This window comes from Cetorhinus maximus, chromosome 34 (genome assembly GCF_964194155.1).
Source record: "Cetorhinus maximus chromosome 34, sCetMax3.hap1.1, whole genome shotgun sequence".
Taxonomy (NCBI): Eukaryota; Metazoa; Chordata; class Chondrichthyes; order Lamniformes; family Cetorhinidae; genus Cetorhinus; species Cetorhinus maximus.
In genome coordinates this window covers 12,031,949-12,046,026 of record NC_135912.1, presented here as the reverse complement: position 1 = coordinate 12,046,026, position 14,078 = coordinate 12,031,949, and the positions used below count along the sequence as shown (strand labels likewise).

The 14,078-nt window shown below is 51.2% G+C and overlaps 1 protein-coding gene across 1 annotated transcript in view; it reads left to right on the top strand.

Moving 5' to 3' along the window:
• Positions 1–14,078, top strand: part of LOC144671763 (solute carrier family 2, facilitated glucose transporter member 4-like) — a 262,713-nt gene that overhangs the window by 20,682 nt on the left and 227,953 nt on the right. The gene's annotated exons all lie outside the window — the stretch shown is intronic.

Below are 14,078 nucleotides of genomic sequence, written 5' to 3'. Positions count from 1 at the left end.
TAACTCATCGTACTGCCCTGTAAATCATCATACTGCCCTGTAACTCATCGTACTGCCCAATAACTCATCGTACTGCCCCGTAACTCATCGTACTGCCCGGGAACTCATCGTACCGCCCGATAACTCATCGTACTGCACGGTAACTCATCGTACTGCCCGGTAACTCATCGTAATGCCCGGTAACTCATCGTAATACACCTTAACTCATCGTACTGCCCAGTAACTAATCGTACTGCCCCATAACTCATTGTGCTGCACTGTAACTCATCGTAATTCCCGGTAACTCATCGTACTGCCCCGAAACTCATCGTACTGCCCCGAAACTCATCGTACTGCCCTGTAACTCATCGTACTGCCCCGTAACTCATCGTACTGCCCAGTAACTCATCGTACTGCCCGGTAACTCATCGTACTGCCCTGTTACTGATCGTACTGCCCCGTAACTCATCGTACTGCCCAGTAACTCATTGTACTGCCCCGTGACTTACCTTACTGCCCCGTAACTCATCGTACTGCCCCATAACTCATCGTACTGCACTGTAAATCATCGTACTGCCACGTAACTCACCGTACTGCCCAGTAACTCAGCGTACTACCTCATAACTCATCGTACTGCCCCGTAACTTATCGTACTGCCCCGTAACTCATAGTACTGCCCCGTAACTCAGCGTACTACCTCGTAACTCATCGTACTGCCCCGTAACTCATCGTACTGCCCGGTAACTCATCGTACTGCCCGGTAACTATGCGTACTGCCCAGTAACTCAGCATACTGCCCGGTAACTAAGCGTACTGCCCAGTAACTCATCGTACTGCCCCGTAACTCATCGTACTGCCCGGGAAGTCATCGTACCGCCCAATAACTCATCGTACTGCACGGTAACTCATCGTACTGCCCGGTAACTCATCATAATGCCCGATAACTCATCGTAATACCCCGTAACTCATCGTACTGCCCAGTAACTAATCGTACTGCCCCATAACTCATCGTACTGCACTGTAACTCATCGTACTTCCCGGTAACTCATCGTACTGCCCCGAAACTCATCGTACTGCCCCGAAACTCATCGTACTGCCCTGTAACTCATCGTACTGCCCCGTAACTCATCGTACTGCCCAGTAACTCATCGTACCGCCCGGTAACTCATCGTACTGCCCTGTAACTCATCGTACTGCCCCATAACTCATCGTACTGCCTCATAACTCATCGTACTGCCCGGTAACTCATCGTACTACCCCGTAACTCATCCTACTGCCCGGTTACTCATCTTACTTCCCGGTAACTCATCGTACTTCCCGGTAACTCATCGTACTGCCCGGTAACTCATCGTACTGCCCGGTAACTCATCGTACTGCCCCGTTACATATCGTACTGCCCCGTAACTCATCGTACTGCCCCTTAACTCATCGTACTGCCCCGTAACTCATCGTACTGCCCCGTAACTCATCGTACTGCCCCATAACTCATCGTACTGCCCCGTAACTCATCGTACTGCCCGGGAAGTCATCATACCGCCCGATAACTCATCGTACTGCACGGTAACTCATCGTACTACCCGGTAACTCATCGTAATGCCCGGTAACTCATCGTTCTACCTCGTAACTCATCGTACTGCCCAGTAACTAATTGTACTGCCCCGTAACTCACCTTACTGCCCCGTAACTCATCGTACTGCGCCATAACTCATCGTACTGCACTGTAACTCTTCGTACTGCCCGGTAACTCAACGTACTGCCCGGTAACTCATCGTACTGCCACGTAACTCAGCGTACTACCCCATAACTCATCGTACTGCCTCGTAACTCATCGTACTGCCCGGTAACTCATCGTACTACCCCGTAACTCATCCTACTGCCCGGTTACTCATCTTACTTCCCGGTAACTCATCGTACTGCCCCGTAACTCATCGTACTACCCCGTAACTCATCCTACTGCCCGGTTACTCATCTTACTGCCCGGTAACTCATTGTACTGCCCCGTAACTCATCGTACTAGCCGTTAACACATCGTACTGCAAGGTAACTGAACGTGCTGCCCAATAACTCATATTACTGCCCCATAACTCATCGTTCTGCCTCGTAACTCACCGTACTGCCCAATAACTCATCGCACTGTCCCGTAACTCATTGTACTGCCCCATAACTCATCGTACTGCACTGTAACTCTTCGTACTGACCGGTAACTCATAGTACTGCCCCAGAACTCATCCTACTGTCCCGTAACTCATCGTACTGCCCGGTAACTCATCGTACTGCCCCGAAACTCATCGTACTGCCCTGTAACTCATCGTACTGCCCCGTAACTCATCGTACTGCCCAGTAACTCAACGTACTGCCCGGTAACTCATCGTACTGCCCTGTTACTGATCGTACTGCCCCGTAACTCATCGTACTGCCCAGTAACTCATTGTACTGCCCCGTAACTTACCTTACTGCCCCGTAACTCATCGTACTGCCCCATAACTCATCGTACTGCACTGTAACTCATCGTACTGCCCAGTAACTCATCGTACTGCCACGTAACTCACCGTACTGCCCAGGAACTCAGCGTACTACCTCATAACTCATCGTACTGCCCCGTAACTTATCGTACTGCCCCGTAACTCATAGTACTGCCCCGTAACTCAGCGTACTACCTCGTAACTCATCGTACTGCCCCGTAACTCATCGTACTGCCCGGTAACTCATCGTACTGCCCAGTAACTCAACGTACTGCCCGGTAACTCATCGTACTGCCCTGTTACTGATCGTACTGCCCCGTAACTCATCGTACTGCCCAGTAACTCATTGTACTGCCCCGTAACTTACCTTACTGCCCCGTAACTCATCGTACTGCCCCATAACTCATCGTACTGCACTGTAACTCATCGTACTGCCCAGTAACTCATCGTACTGCCACGTAACTCACCGTACTGCCCAGGAACTCAGCGTACTACCTCATAACTCATCGTACTGCCCCGTAACTTATTGTACTGCCCCGTAACTCATAGTACTGCCCCGTAACTCAGCGTACTACCTCGTAACTCATCGTACTGCCCCGTAACTCATCGTACTGCCCGGTAACTCATCGTACTGCCCGGTAACTAAGCGTACTGCCCAGTAACTCAGCATACTGCCCGGTAACTAAGCGTACTGCCCAGTAACTCAACGTACTGCCCCGTAACTCATCGTACTGCTCGGGAATTCAGCGTACTGCCCATTAATTCATCGTACAGTCCTGTAACTCATCGTACTGCCCTGCAACTCATCGTACTACCCCGTAACTCATCCTACTGCCCGGTAACTCATCGTACTGCCCGGTAACTGAACGTACTGCCCAGTAGCTCCTATTAATGCCCCATAACTCATCGTACTGCCCCGTAACTCATCGTACTGCCTTGTAACTCATCGTACTGCCCGGTAACTCATCGTACTGCCCGCTAACTCATCGTACAGTCCTGTAACTCATCGTACTGCCCTGTAACTCATCGTACTGCCCCGTAACTCATCCTACTGCCCGGTTACTCATCTTACTGCCCGGTAACTCATCGTACTGCCCCGTAACTCATCGTACTAGCCGCTAACACATCGTACTGCCCGGTAACAGAACGTGCTGCCCAATAACTCATATTACTGCCCCATAACTCATCGTACTGCCTCGTAACTCATCGTACTGCCCGGTAACTCATCGTACTGCCCGGTAACTCATCGTACTGCCTGGTAACTCATCGTACTGCCCCGTTACTCATCATACTGCCCCGTAACTCATCGTACTGCCCCTTAACTCATCATACTGCCCCGTATCTCATCGTACTGCCCTGTAACTCATCGTTCTGCCCCATAACTCATCGTACTGCCCCGTAACTCATCGTACTGCCCGGGAAGTCATCGTACCGCCCAATAACTCATCGTACTGCACGGTAACTCATCGTACTGCCCGGTAACTCATCATAATGCCCGATAACTCATCGTAATACCCCGTAACTCATCGTACTGCCCAGTAACTAATCGTACTGCCCCATAACTCATCGTACTGCACTGTAACTCATCGTACTTCCCGGTAACTCATCGTACTGCCCCGAAACTCATCGTACTGCCCCGAAACTCATCGTACTGCCCTGTAACTCATCGTACTGCCCCGTAACTCATCGTACTGCCCAGTAACTCATCGTACCGCCCGGTAACTCATCGTACTGCCCTGTAACTCATCGTACTGCCCCATAACTCATCGTACTGCCTCATAACTCATCGTACTGCCCGGTAACTCATCGTACTACCCCGTAACTCATCCTACTGCCCGGTTACTCATCTTACTTCCCTGTAACTCATCGTACTTCCCGGTAACTCATCGTACTGCCCCGAAACTCATCGTACTGCCCCGAAACTCATCGTACTGCCCTGTAACTCATCATACTGCCCCGTAACTCATCGTACTGCCCAGTAACTCATCGTACCGCCCGGTAACTCATCGTACTGCCCTGTAACTCATCGTACTGCCCCATAACTCATCGTACTGCCTCATAACTCATCGTACTGCCCGGTAACTCATCGTACTACCCCGTAACTCATCCTACTGCCCGGTTACTCATCTTACTTCCCGGTAACTCATCGTACTGCCCGGTAACTCATCGTACTGCCCGGTAACTCATCGTACTGCCCGGTAACTCATCGTACTGCCCCGTTACATATCGTACTGCCCCGTAACTCATCGTACTGCCCCTTAACTCATCGTACTGCCCCGTAACTCATCGTACTGCCCCGTAACTCATCGTACTGCCCCATAACTCATCGTACTGCCCCGTAACTCATCGTACTGCCCGGGAAGTCATCATACCGCCCGATAACTCATCGTACTGCACGGTAACTCATCGTACTACCCGGTAACTCATCGTAATGCCCGGTAACTCATCGTTCTACCTCGTAACTCATCGTACTGCCCAGTAACTAATTGTACTGCCCCGTAACTCACCTTACTGCCCCGTAACTCATCGTACTGCGCCATAACTCATCGTACTGCACTGTAACTCTTCGTACTGCCCGGTAACTCAACGTACTGCCCGGTAACTCATCGTACTGCCACGTAACTCAGCGTACTACCCCATAACTCATCGTACTGCCTCGTAACTCATCGTACTGCCCGGTAACTCATCGTACTACCCCGTAACTCATCCTACTGCCCGGTTACTCATCTTACTTCCCGGTAACTCATCGTACTGCCCCGTAACTCATCGTACTACCCCGTAACTCATCCTACTGCCCGGTTACTCATCTTACTGCCCGGTAACTCATTGTACTGCCCCGTAACTCATCGTACTAGCCGTTAACACATCGTACTGCAAGGTAACTGAACGTGCTGCCCAATAACTCATATTACTGCCCCATAACTCATCGTTCTGCCTCGTAACTCACCGTACTGCCCGGTAACTCATCGTACTGCCACGTAACTCAGCGTACTACCCCATAACTCATCGTACTGCCCTGTAACTCATCGTACTGCCCCGTAACTCATAGTACTGCCCCAAAACTCATCCTACTGTCCCGTAACTCATCGTACTGCCCGGTAACTCATCGTACTGCCCGGTAACTCAGCGTACTGCCCGGTAACTCAGCGTACTGCCCAGTAACACAGCGTAATGCACGGTAACTCAGCGTACTGCCCAGTAACTCAGCGTACTACCTCATAACTCATCGTACTGCCCCGTAACTCATCGTACTGCCCCGTAACTCATAGTACAGCCCCGTAACTCATCGTACTGTCCCGTAACTCATCGTACTGCCCAGTAACTCATCGTACTGCCCCGAAAGTCATCGTACTGCCCTGTAACTCATCGTACTGTCATGTAACTCACCGTACTGTCCTGTAACTCATCGTACTGTCCTGTAAAACATCGTACTGCCCCATAACTCATTGTACTGCCCGGTAACTCATCGTACTTCCCGGTAACTAATCGTACTGCCCCGAAACTCATCGTACTGCCCCGTAACTCATCGTACTGCCCCGTAACTCATCGTAGTGCCCCGTCACTCAAAGTACTACCCCGTAACTCATCGTACTGCCCCGTAACTCATCGTACTGCCCAGTAACTGACCGTACCGCCCAGTAACTCATCGTACTGCCCAGTAACTCATCGTACTGTCCTTTAACTCATCGTACTACCCGGTAACTCATCGTCCTGCCCAGGAACACATCGTACTGCCCCGTAACTCATCGTACTGCTCCGTAACTCATTGTACTGCCCGGTTACTCATCTTACTGCCCGGTAACTCATCGTACTGCCTGGGAACTCATCGTACTGCCCGGTAACTCATCGTACTACCCGGTAACTCATCGTACTGCCCCGTAACTCATCGTACTGCCCCGTAACTCATCGTACTGCCCCGTAACTCATCGTACTGCCCGGTAACTCATTGTACTTCCCGTTAACTCATCGTACTGCCCTGTAACTCATTGTACTGCCCCTTAACTCATCGTACTGCCCCGTAACTCATCGTACTGCCCCGTAACTCATCGTACTGCCCCATAACTCATCGTACTGCCCCGTAACTCATCGTACTGCCCGGGAAGTCATCGTACCGCCCGATAACTCATCGTGCTGCACGGTAACTCATCGTACTACCTGGTAACTCATCGTACTGCCCAGTAACTAATCGTACTGCACCGTAACTCACCTTACTACCCCGTAACTCATTGTACTGCCCCATAACTCATCGTACTGCACTGTAACTCTTCGTACTGACCGGTAACTCATAGTACTGCCCCAGAACTCATCCTACTGTCCCATAACTCATCGTACTGCCCGGTAACTCATCGTACTGCCCCGTAACTCAGCGTACTGCCCGGTAACTCAGTGTACTGCACAGTAACACAGCGTAATGCACGGTAACTCAGCGTACTGCCCAGTAACTCAGCGTACTACCTCATAACTCATCGTACTGCCCCGTAACTCATTGTACTGCCCCGTAATTCATAGTACAGCCCCGTAACTCATCGTACTGTCCCGTAACTCATCGTACTGCCCAGTAACTCATCGTACTGCCCCGCAAGTCATCGTGCAGCCCTGTAACTCATCGTACTGTCATGTAACTTACCGTACTGTCCTGTAACTCATTGTACTGTCCTGTAAAACATCGTACTGCCCCGTAACTCATTGTACTGCCCGGTAACTCATCGTACTTCCCGGTAACTCATCGTACTGCCCCGAAACTCATCGTACTGCCCCGTAACTCATCGTACTGCCCCGTAACTCATCGTACTGCCCCGTCACTCAAAGTACTACCCCGTAACTCATCGTACTGCCCCATAGCTCATCGTACTGCCCAGTAACTGACCGTACCACCCGGTAACTCATCGTACTGCCCAGTAACTCATCGTACTGTCCTTTAACTCATCGTATTACCCGGTAACTCATCGTCCTGCCCAGTAACACATCGTACTGCCCCGTAACTCATCGTACTGCCCCGTAACTCATTGTACTGCCCGGTTACTCATCTTACTGCCCGGTAACTCATCGTACTGCCTGGGAACTCATCGTACTGCCCGGTAACTCATCGTACTACCCGGTAACTCATCGTACTGCCCCGTAACTCATCGTACTGCCCCGGAACTCATCGTACTGCCCCGTAACTCATCGTACTGCCCGGTAACTCATTGTACTTCCCGTTAACTCATCGTACTGCCCCGAAACTCATCGTACTGCCCCGTAACTCATCGTACTGCCCCGTAATTCATTGTACTACCCCGTAACTCATCGTACTGCCCCGTAACTCATCGTACTGCCCGGTAACTCACCGTACCGCCCGGTAACTCATCGTACTGCCCGGTAACTCATCGTACTGCCCCGTAACTCATCGTACTGTCCTGTAAATCATCGTACGGCCCGGTAACTGATCGTACTGCCCCGTAATTCATCGTACTGCCCCGTAACTCATCGTGCAGCCCCATAACTCATCGCACTGCCCGGTAACTCAGCGTACTGTCCGGTAACTCATCGTACTGCACCATAACTCATCGTACTGCCCTGTATCTGATTGTACAGCACAGTCACTCATTGTACTGCCCGGTAACTCATCGTACTGCCCCGTAACTCATCGTACTGTCCCGTAACTCATCGTACTGTCCCGTAACTCATCGTACTGCCCAGTAACTCAACGTACCACCCGATAACTCAGCGTCCTGCCCAGTAACTCAACGTACTGCCCCGTATATCAGCGTACTGTTCTGTAACTCATCTTACTGCCCCATAACTCATCGTACTGCTCGGGAATTCATCGTACTGGCCAGTAACTCAACGTACTGTCCCGTAACTCATCGTACTGCCCTGTAAATCATCATACTGCCCTGTAACTCATCGTACTGCCCAATAACTCATCGTACTGCCCCGTAACTCATCGTACTGCCCGGGAACTCATCGTACCGCCCGATAACTCATCGTACTGCACGGTAACTCATCGTACTGCCCGGTAACTCATCGTAATGCCCGGTAACTCATCGTAATACACCTTAACTCATCGTACTGCCCAGTAACTAATCGTACTGCCCCATAACTCATTGTGCTGCACTGTAACTCATCGTAATTCCCGGTAACTCATCGTACTGCCCCGAAACTCATCGTACTGCCCCGAAACTCATCGTACTGCCCTGTAACTCATCGTACTGCCCCGTAACTCATCGTACTGCCCAGTAACTCATCGTACTGCCCGGTAACTCATCGTACTGCCCTGTTACTGATCGTACTGCCCCGTAACTCATCGTACTGCCCAGTAACTCATTGTACTGCCCCGTGACTTACCTTACTGCCCCGTAACTCATCGTACTGCCCCATAACTCATCGTACTGCACTGTAAATCATCGTACTGCCACGTAACTCACCGTACTGCCCAGTAACTCAGCGTACTACCTCATAACTCATCGTACTGCCCCGTAACTTATCGTACTGCCCCGTAACTCATAGTACTGCCCCGTAACTCAGCGTACTACCTCGTAACTCATCGTACTGCCCCGTAACTCATCGTACTGCCCGGTAACTCATCGTACTGCCCGGTAACTATGCGTACTGCCCAGTAACTCAGCATACTGCCCGGTAACTAAGCGTACTGCCCAGTAACTCAACGTACTGCCCCGTAACTCATCGTACTGCTCGGGAATTCAGCGTACTGCCCATTAATTCATCGTACAGTCCTGTAACTCATCGTACTGCCGTGTAACTCATCGTACTACCCCGTAACTCATCCTACTGCCCGGTAACTCATCGTACTGCCCCGTAACTCATCGTACTAGCCGCTAACACATCGTACTGCCCGGTAACTGAACGTACTGCCCAATAACTCATATTACTGCCCCATAACTCATCGTACTGCCTTGTAACTCATCGTACTGCCCGGTAACTCATCGTACTGCCCGGTAACTCATCGTACAGTCCTGTAACTCATCGTACTGCCCTGTAACTCATTGTACTACCCCGTAACTCATCCTACTGCCCGGTTACTCATCTTACTGCCCGGTAACTCATCGTACTGCCCCGTAACTCATCGTACTAGCCGCTAACACATCGTACTGCCCGGTAACAGAACGTACTGCCCAATAACTCATATTACTGCCCCATAACTCATCGTACTGCCTCGTAACTCATCGTACTGCCCGGTAACTCATCGTACTGCCCGGTAACTCATCGTACTGCCTGGTAACTCATCGTACTGCCCCGTTACTCATCATACTGCCCAGTAACTCATCGTACTGCCCCTTAACTCATCGTACTGCCCCGTATCGCATCGTACTGCCCTGTAACTCATCGTACTGCCCCATAACTCATCGTACTGCCCCGTAACTCATCGTACTGCCCGGGAAGTCATCGTACCGCCCGATAACTCATCGTACTGCACGGTAACTCATCGTACTGCCCGGTAACTCATCGTAATGCCCGATAACACATCGTAATACCCCGTAACTCATCGTACTGCCCAGTAACTAATCGTACTGCCCCATAACTCATCGTACTGCACTGTAACTCATCGTACTGCCCCGTAACTCATCGTACTGCCCAATAACTCATCGTACCGCCCGGTAACTCATCGTACTGCCCGGTAACTCATCGTACTGCCCGGTAACTCATCGTACTGCCCCGTTACATATCGTACTGCCCTGTAACTCATCGTACTGCCCCTTAACTCATCGTACTGCCCCGTAACTCATCGTACTGCCCCGTAACTCATCGTACTGCCCCATAACTCATCGTACTGCCCCGTAACTCATCGTACTGCCCGGGAAGTCATCGTCCCACCCGATAACTCATCGTACTGCACGGTAACTCATCGTACTACCCGGTAACTCATCGTAATGCCCGGTAACTCATCGTTCTACCCCGTAACTCATCGTACCGCGCAGTAACTAATCGTGCTGCCCCGTAACTCACCTTACTGCCCTGTAACTCATCGTACTGCGCCATAACTCATCGTACTGCACTGTAACTCTTCGTACTGCCCGGTAACTCAACGTACTGCCCGGTAACTCATCGTACTGCCCCGTAACTCATAGTACTGCCCCAAAACTCATCCTACTGTCCCGTAACTCATCGTACTGCCCGGTAACTCATCGTACTGCCCGGTAACTCAGCGTACTGCCCGGTAACTCAGCGTACTGCCCAGTAACACAGCGTAATGCACGGTAACTCAGCGTACTGCCCAGTAACTCAGCGTACTACCTCATAACTCATCGTACTGCCCCGTAACTCATCGTACTGCCCCGTAACTCATAGTACAGCCCCGTAACTCATCATACTGTCCCGTAACTCATCGTACTGCCCAGTAACTCATCGTACTGCCCCGAAAGTCATCGTACTGCCCTGTCACTCATCGTACTGTCATGTAACTCACCGTACTGTCCTGTAACTCATCGTACTGTCCTGTAAAACATCGTACTGCCCCGTAACTCATTGTACCGCAAGGTAACTCATCGTACTTCCCGGTAACTCATCGTACTGCCCCGAAATTCATCGTACTGCCCCGTAACTCATAGTACTGCCCCGTCACTCAAAGTACTACCCCTTAACTCATCGTACTGCCCCGCAACTCATCGTACTGCCCAGTAAATCACCGTACCGCCCGGTAACCCATCGTACTGCCCAGTAACTCATCATACTGTCCTTTAACTCATCGTACTACCCGGTAACTCATCGTCCTGCCCAGTAACACATCGTACTGCCCCGTAACTCATCGTACTGCCCCGTAACTCATTGTACTGCCCGGTTACTCATCTTACTGCTCGGTAACTCATCGTACTGCCCCGTAACTCATCGTACTAGCCGCTAACACATCGTACTGCGCGGTAACAGAACGTGCTGCCCAATAACTCATATTACTGCACCATAACTCATCGTACTGCCTCGTAACTCATCGTACTGCCCGGTAACTCATCGTACAGCCCGGTAACTCATCGTACTGCCCGGTAACTCATCGTAAAGCCTGGTAACTCATCGTAAAGCCCGGTAACTCATCGTACTACCCCGTAACTCATCGTACTGCCCCATAACTAATCGTACTGCCCCGTAACTCACCTTACTGCCCCGTAACTCATCGTACTGCCCCATAACTCATCGTACTGCACTGTAACTCTTCGTACTGCCCGGTAACTCAACGTACTGCCCAGTAAATCATCGTTCTGCCACGTAACTCAGCGTACTACCCCATAACTCATCGTACTGCCCTGTAACTCATCGTACTGCCCCGTAACTCATAATACTGCCCTGGAACTCATCCTACTGTCCCGTAACTCATCGTACTGCCCGGTAACTCATCGTACTGCCCGGTAACTCAGCGTACTGCCGGTAACTCAGCGTACTGCTAGGTAACTCAGCATAATGCCCAGTAACTCAGCGTACTGCCCGGTAACTAAGCGTACTGCCCAGTAACACAACGTACTGCCCCGTATCTCAGCGTACTGGCCTTTAACTCATCTTACTGCCCCGTAACTCATCGTACTGCTCGGGAATTCAGCGTACTGCCCATTAATTCATCGTACAGTCCTGTAATTCATCGTACTGCCCGGTAACAGAACGTATTGCCCAGTAACTCATATTACTGCCCCATAACTCATCGTACTGCCCCGTAACTCATCGTACTGCCCGGTTACTCATCTTACTGCCCGGTAACTCATCGTACTGCCCCGTAACTCAACGTACTGCCCGGTAACTCATCGTACTGCCCGGTAACTGAACGTACTGCCCAGTAACTCATATTACTGCCCCATAACTCATCGTACTGCCCCGTAACTCATCGTACTGCCCGGTTACTCATCTTACTGCCCGGTAACTCATCGTACTGCCCCATAACTCATCGTACTGCCCCGTAACTCATCGTACTGCCCGGGAAGTCATCGTACAGCCCGGTAACTCATTGTACTGCCCGGTAACTCATCGTACTGCCCGGTAACTCATCGTACTGCCCCGTAACTCACCTTACTGTCCCGTAACTCATCGTACTGCCCCATAACTCATCGTACTGCACTGTAACTCATCGTACTGCCCCGTAACTCAACGTACTGCCCCGTAACTCAGCGTACTGCCCGGTAACTCAGCGTACTGTCCGGTAACTCACCGTACTGCACCATAACTCATCGTACTGCCCTGTATCTGATTGTACTGCACAGTAACTCATCGTACTGCTCCCTAACTCATCGTACTGTCCCGTAACTCATCGTACTGTCCCGTAACTCATCGTACTGCCCGGTAACTCACCGTACTGCCAATAAACTCATCGTTCTGCCCCGTAACTCATCATACTGCCCCGTAACTCATCGTACTGCCCCGAAACACATCGTACTGCCCCGTAACTCATCGTACTGCCCGGTAACTCACCGTACCGCATGGTAACTCATCGTACTGCCCAGTAACTCATCGTACTGCCCCGTAACTCATCGTACTGTCCTGTAACTCATCGTACGGCCCGGTAGCTCTTCGTACTGCCCCATATCTCATCGTACTGCCCCGTAACTCATCGTACTGCCCGGTAACACAGTGTACTGCCCGGTACCTCATCGTACTGCCCCGTAACTCATCGTAATGCCCCGTAACTCATCCTACTGCCCGGTAACTCAACGTACTTCCCAGTAACTGAACGTACTGCCCAGTAACTCATATTACTGCCCTGTAACTCTTCCTACTGCCCCGTAACTCTTCGTACTGCCCCGTAACTCATCGTACTGCCCCGTAACTCATCATACTGCACCGTAACACTTCGTACTGCCCCGTAACTCATCGTACTGCCCGGTAACTCATCGTACTGCACGGTAACAGAACGTATTGCCCAGTAACTCATATTACTGCCCCATAACTCATCGTACTGCCCCGTAACTCATCGTACTGCCCGGTTACTCATCTTACTGCCCGGTAACTCATCGTACTGCCCCGTAACTCAACGTACTGACCGGTAACTCATCGTACTGCCCGGTAACTGAACGTACTGCCCAGTAACTCATATTACTGCCCCATAACTCATCGTACTGCCCCGTAACTCATCGTGCTGCCCGGTTACTCATCTTACTGCCCGGTAACTCATCGTACTGCCCCACAACTCATCGTACTGCCCCGTAACTCATCGTGCTGCCCGGGAAGTCATCGTACAGCCCGGTAACTCTTCGTACTGCCCGGTAACTCATCGTACTGCCCGGTAACTCATCGTACTGCCCCGTAACTCATCGTACTGCCCAGTAAATGATGGTACTGCCCCGTAACTCACCTTACTGCCCCGTAACTCATCGTACTGCCCCATAACTCATCGTACTGCACTGTAACTCATCGTACTGCCCCGTAACTCATCGTACTGCCCCGTAACTCAGCGTACTGCCCGGTAACTCAGCGTACTGTCCGGTAACTCATCGTACTGCACCATAACTCATCGTACTGCCCTGTATCTGATTGTACTGCACAGTAACTCATCGTACTGCCCGGTACCTCATCGTACTGCCCCGTAACTCATCGTACTGGCCCGTAACTCATCGTACTGTCCCGTAACTCATCGTACTGCCCGGAAACTCATCGTACTGCCCGGTAAATCAGCGTGCTGCCCAGTAACTCAACGTACTGTCCGGGAACTCAGCGTACTGCTCA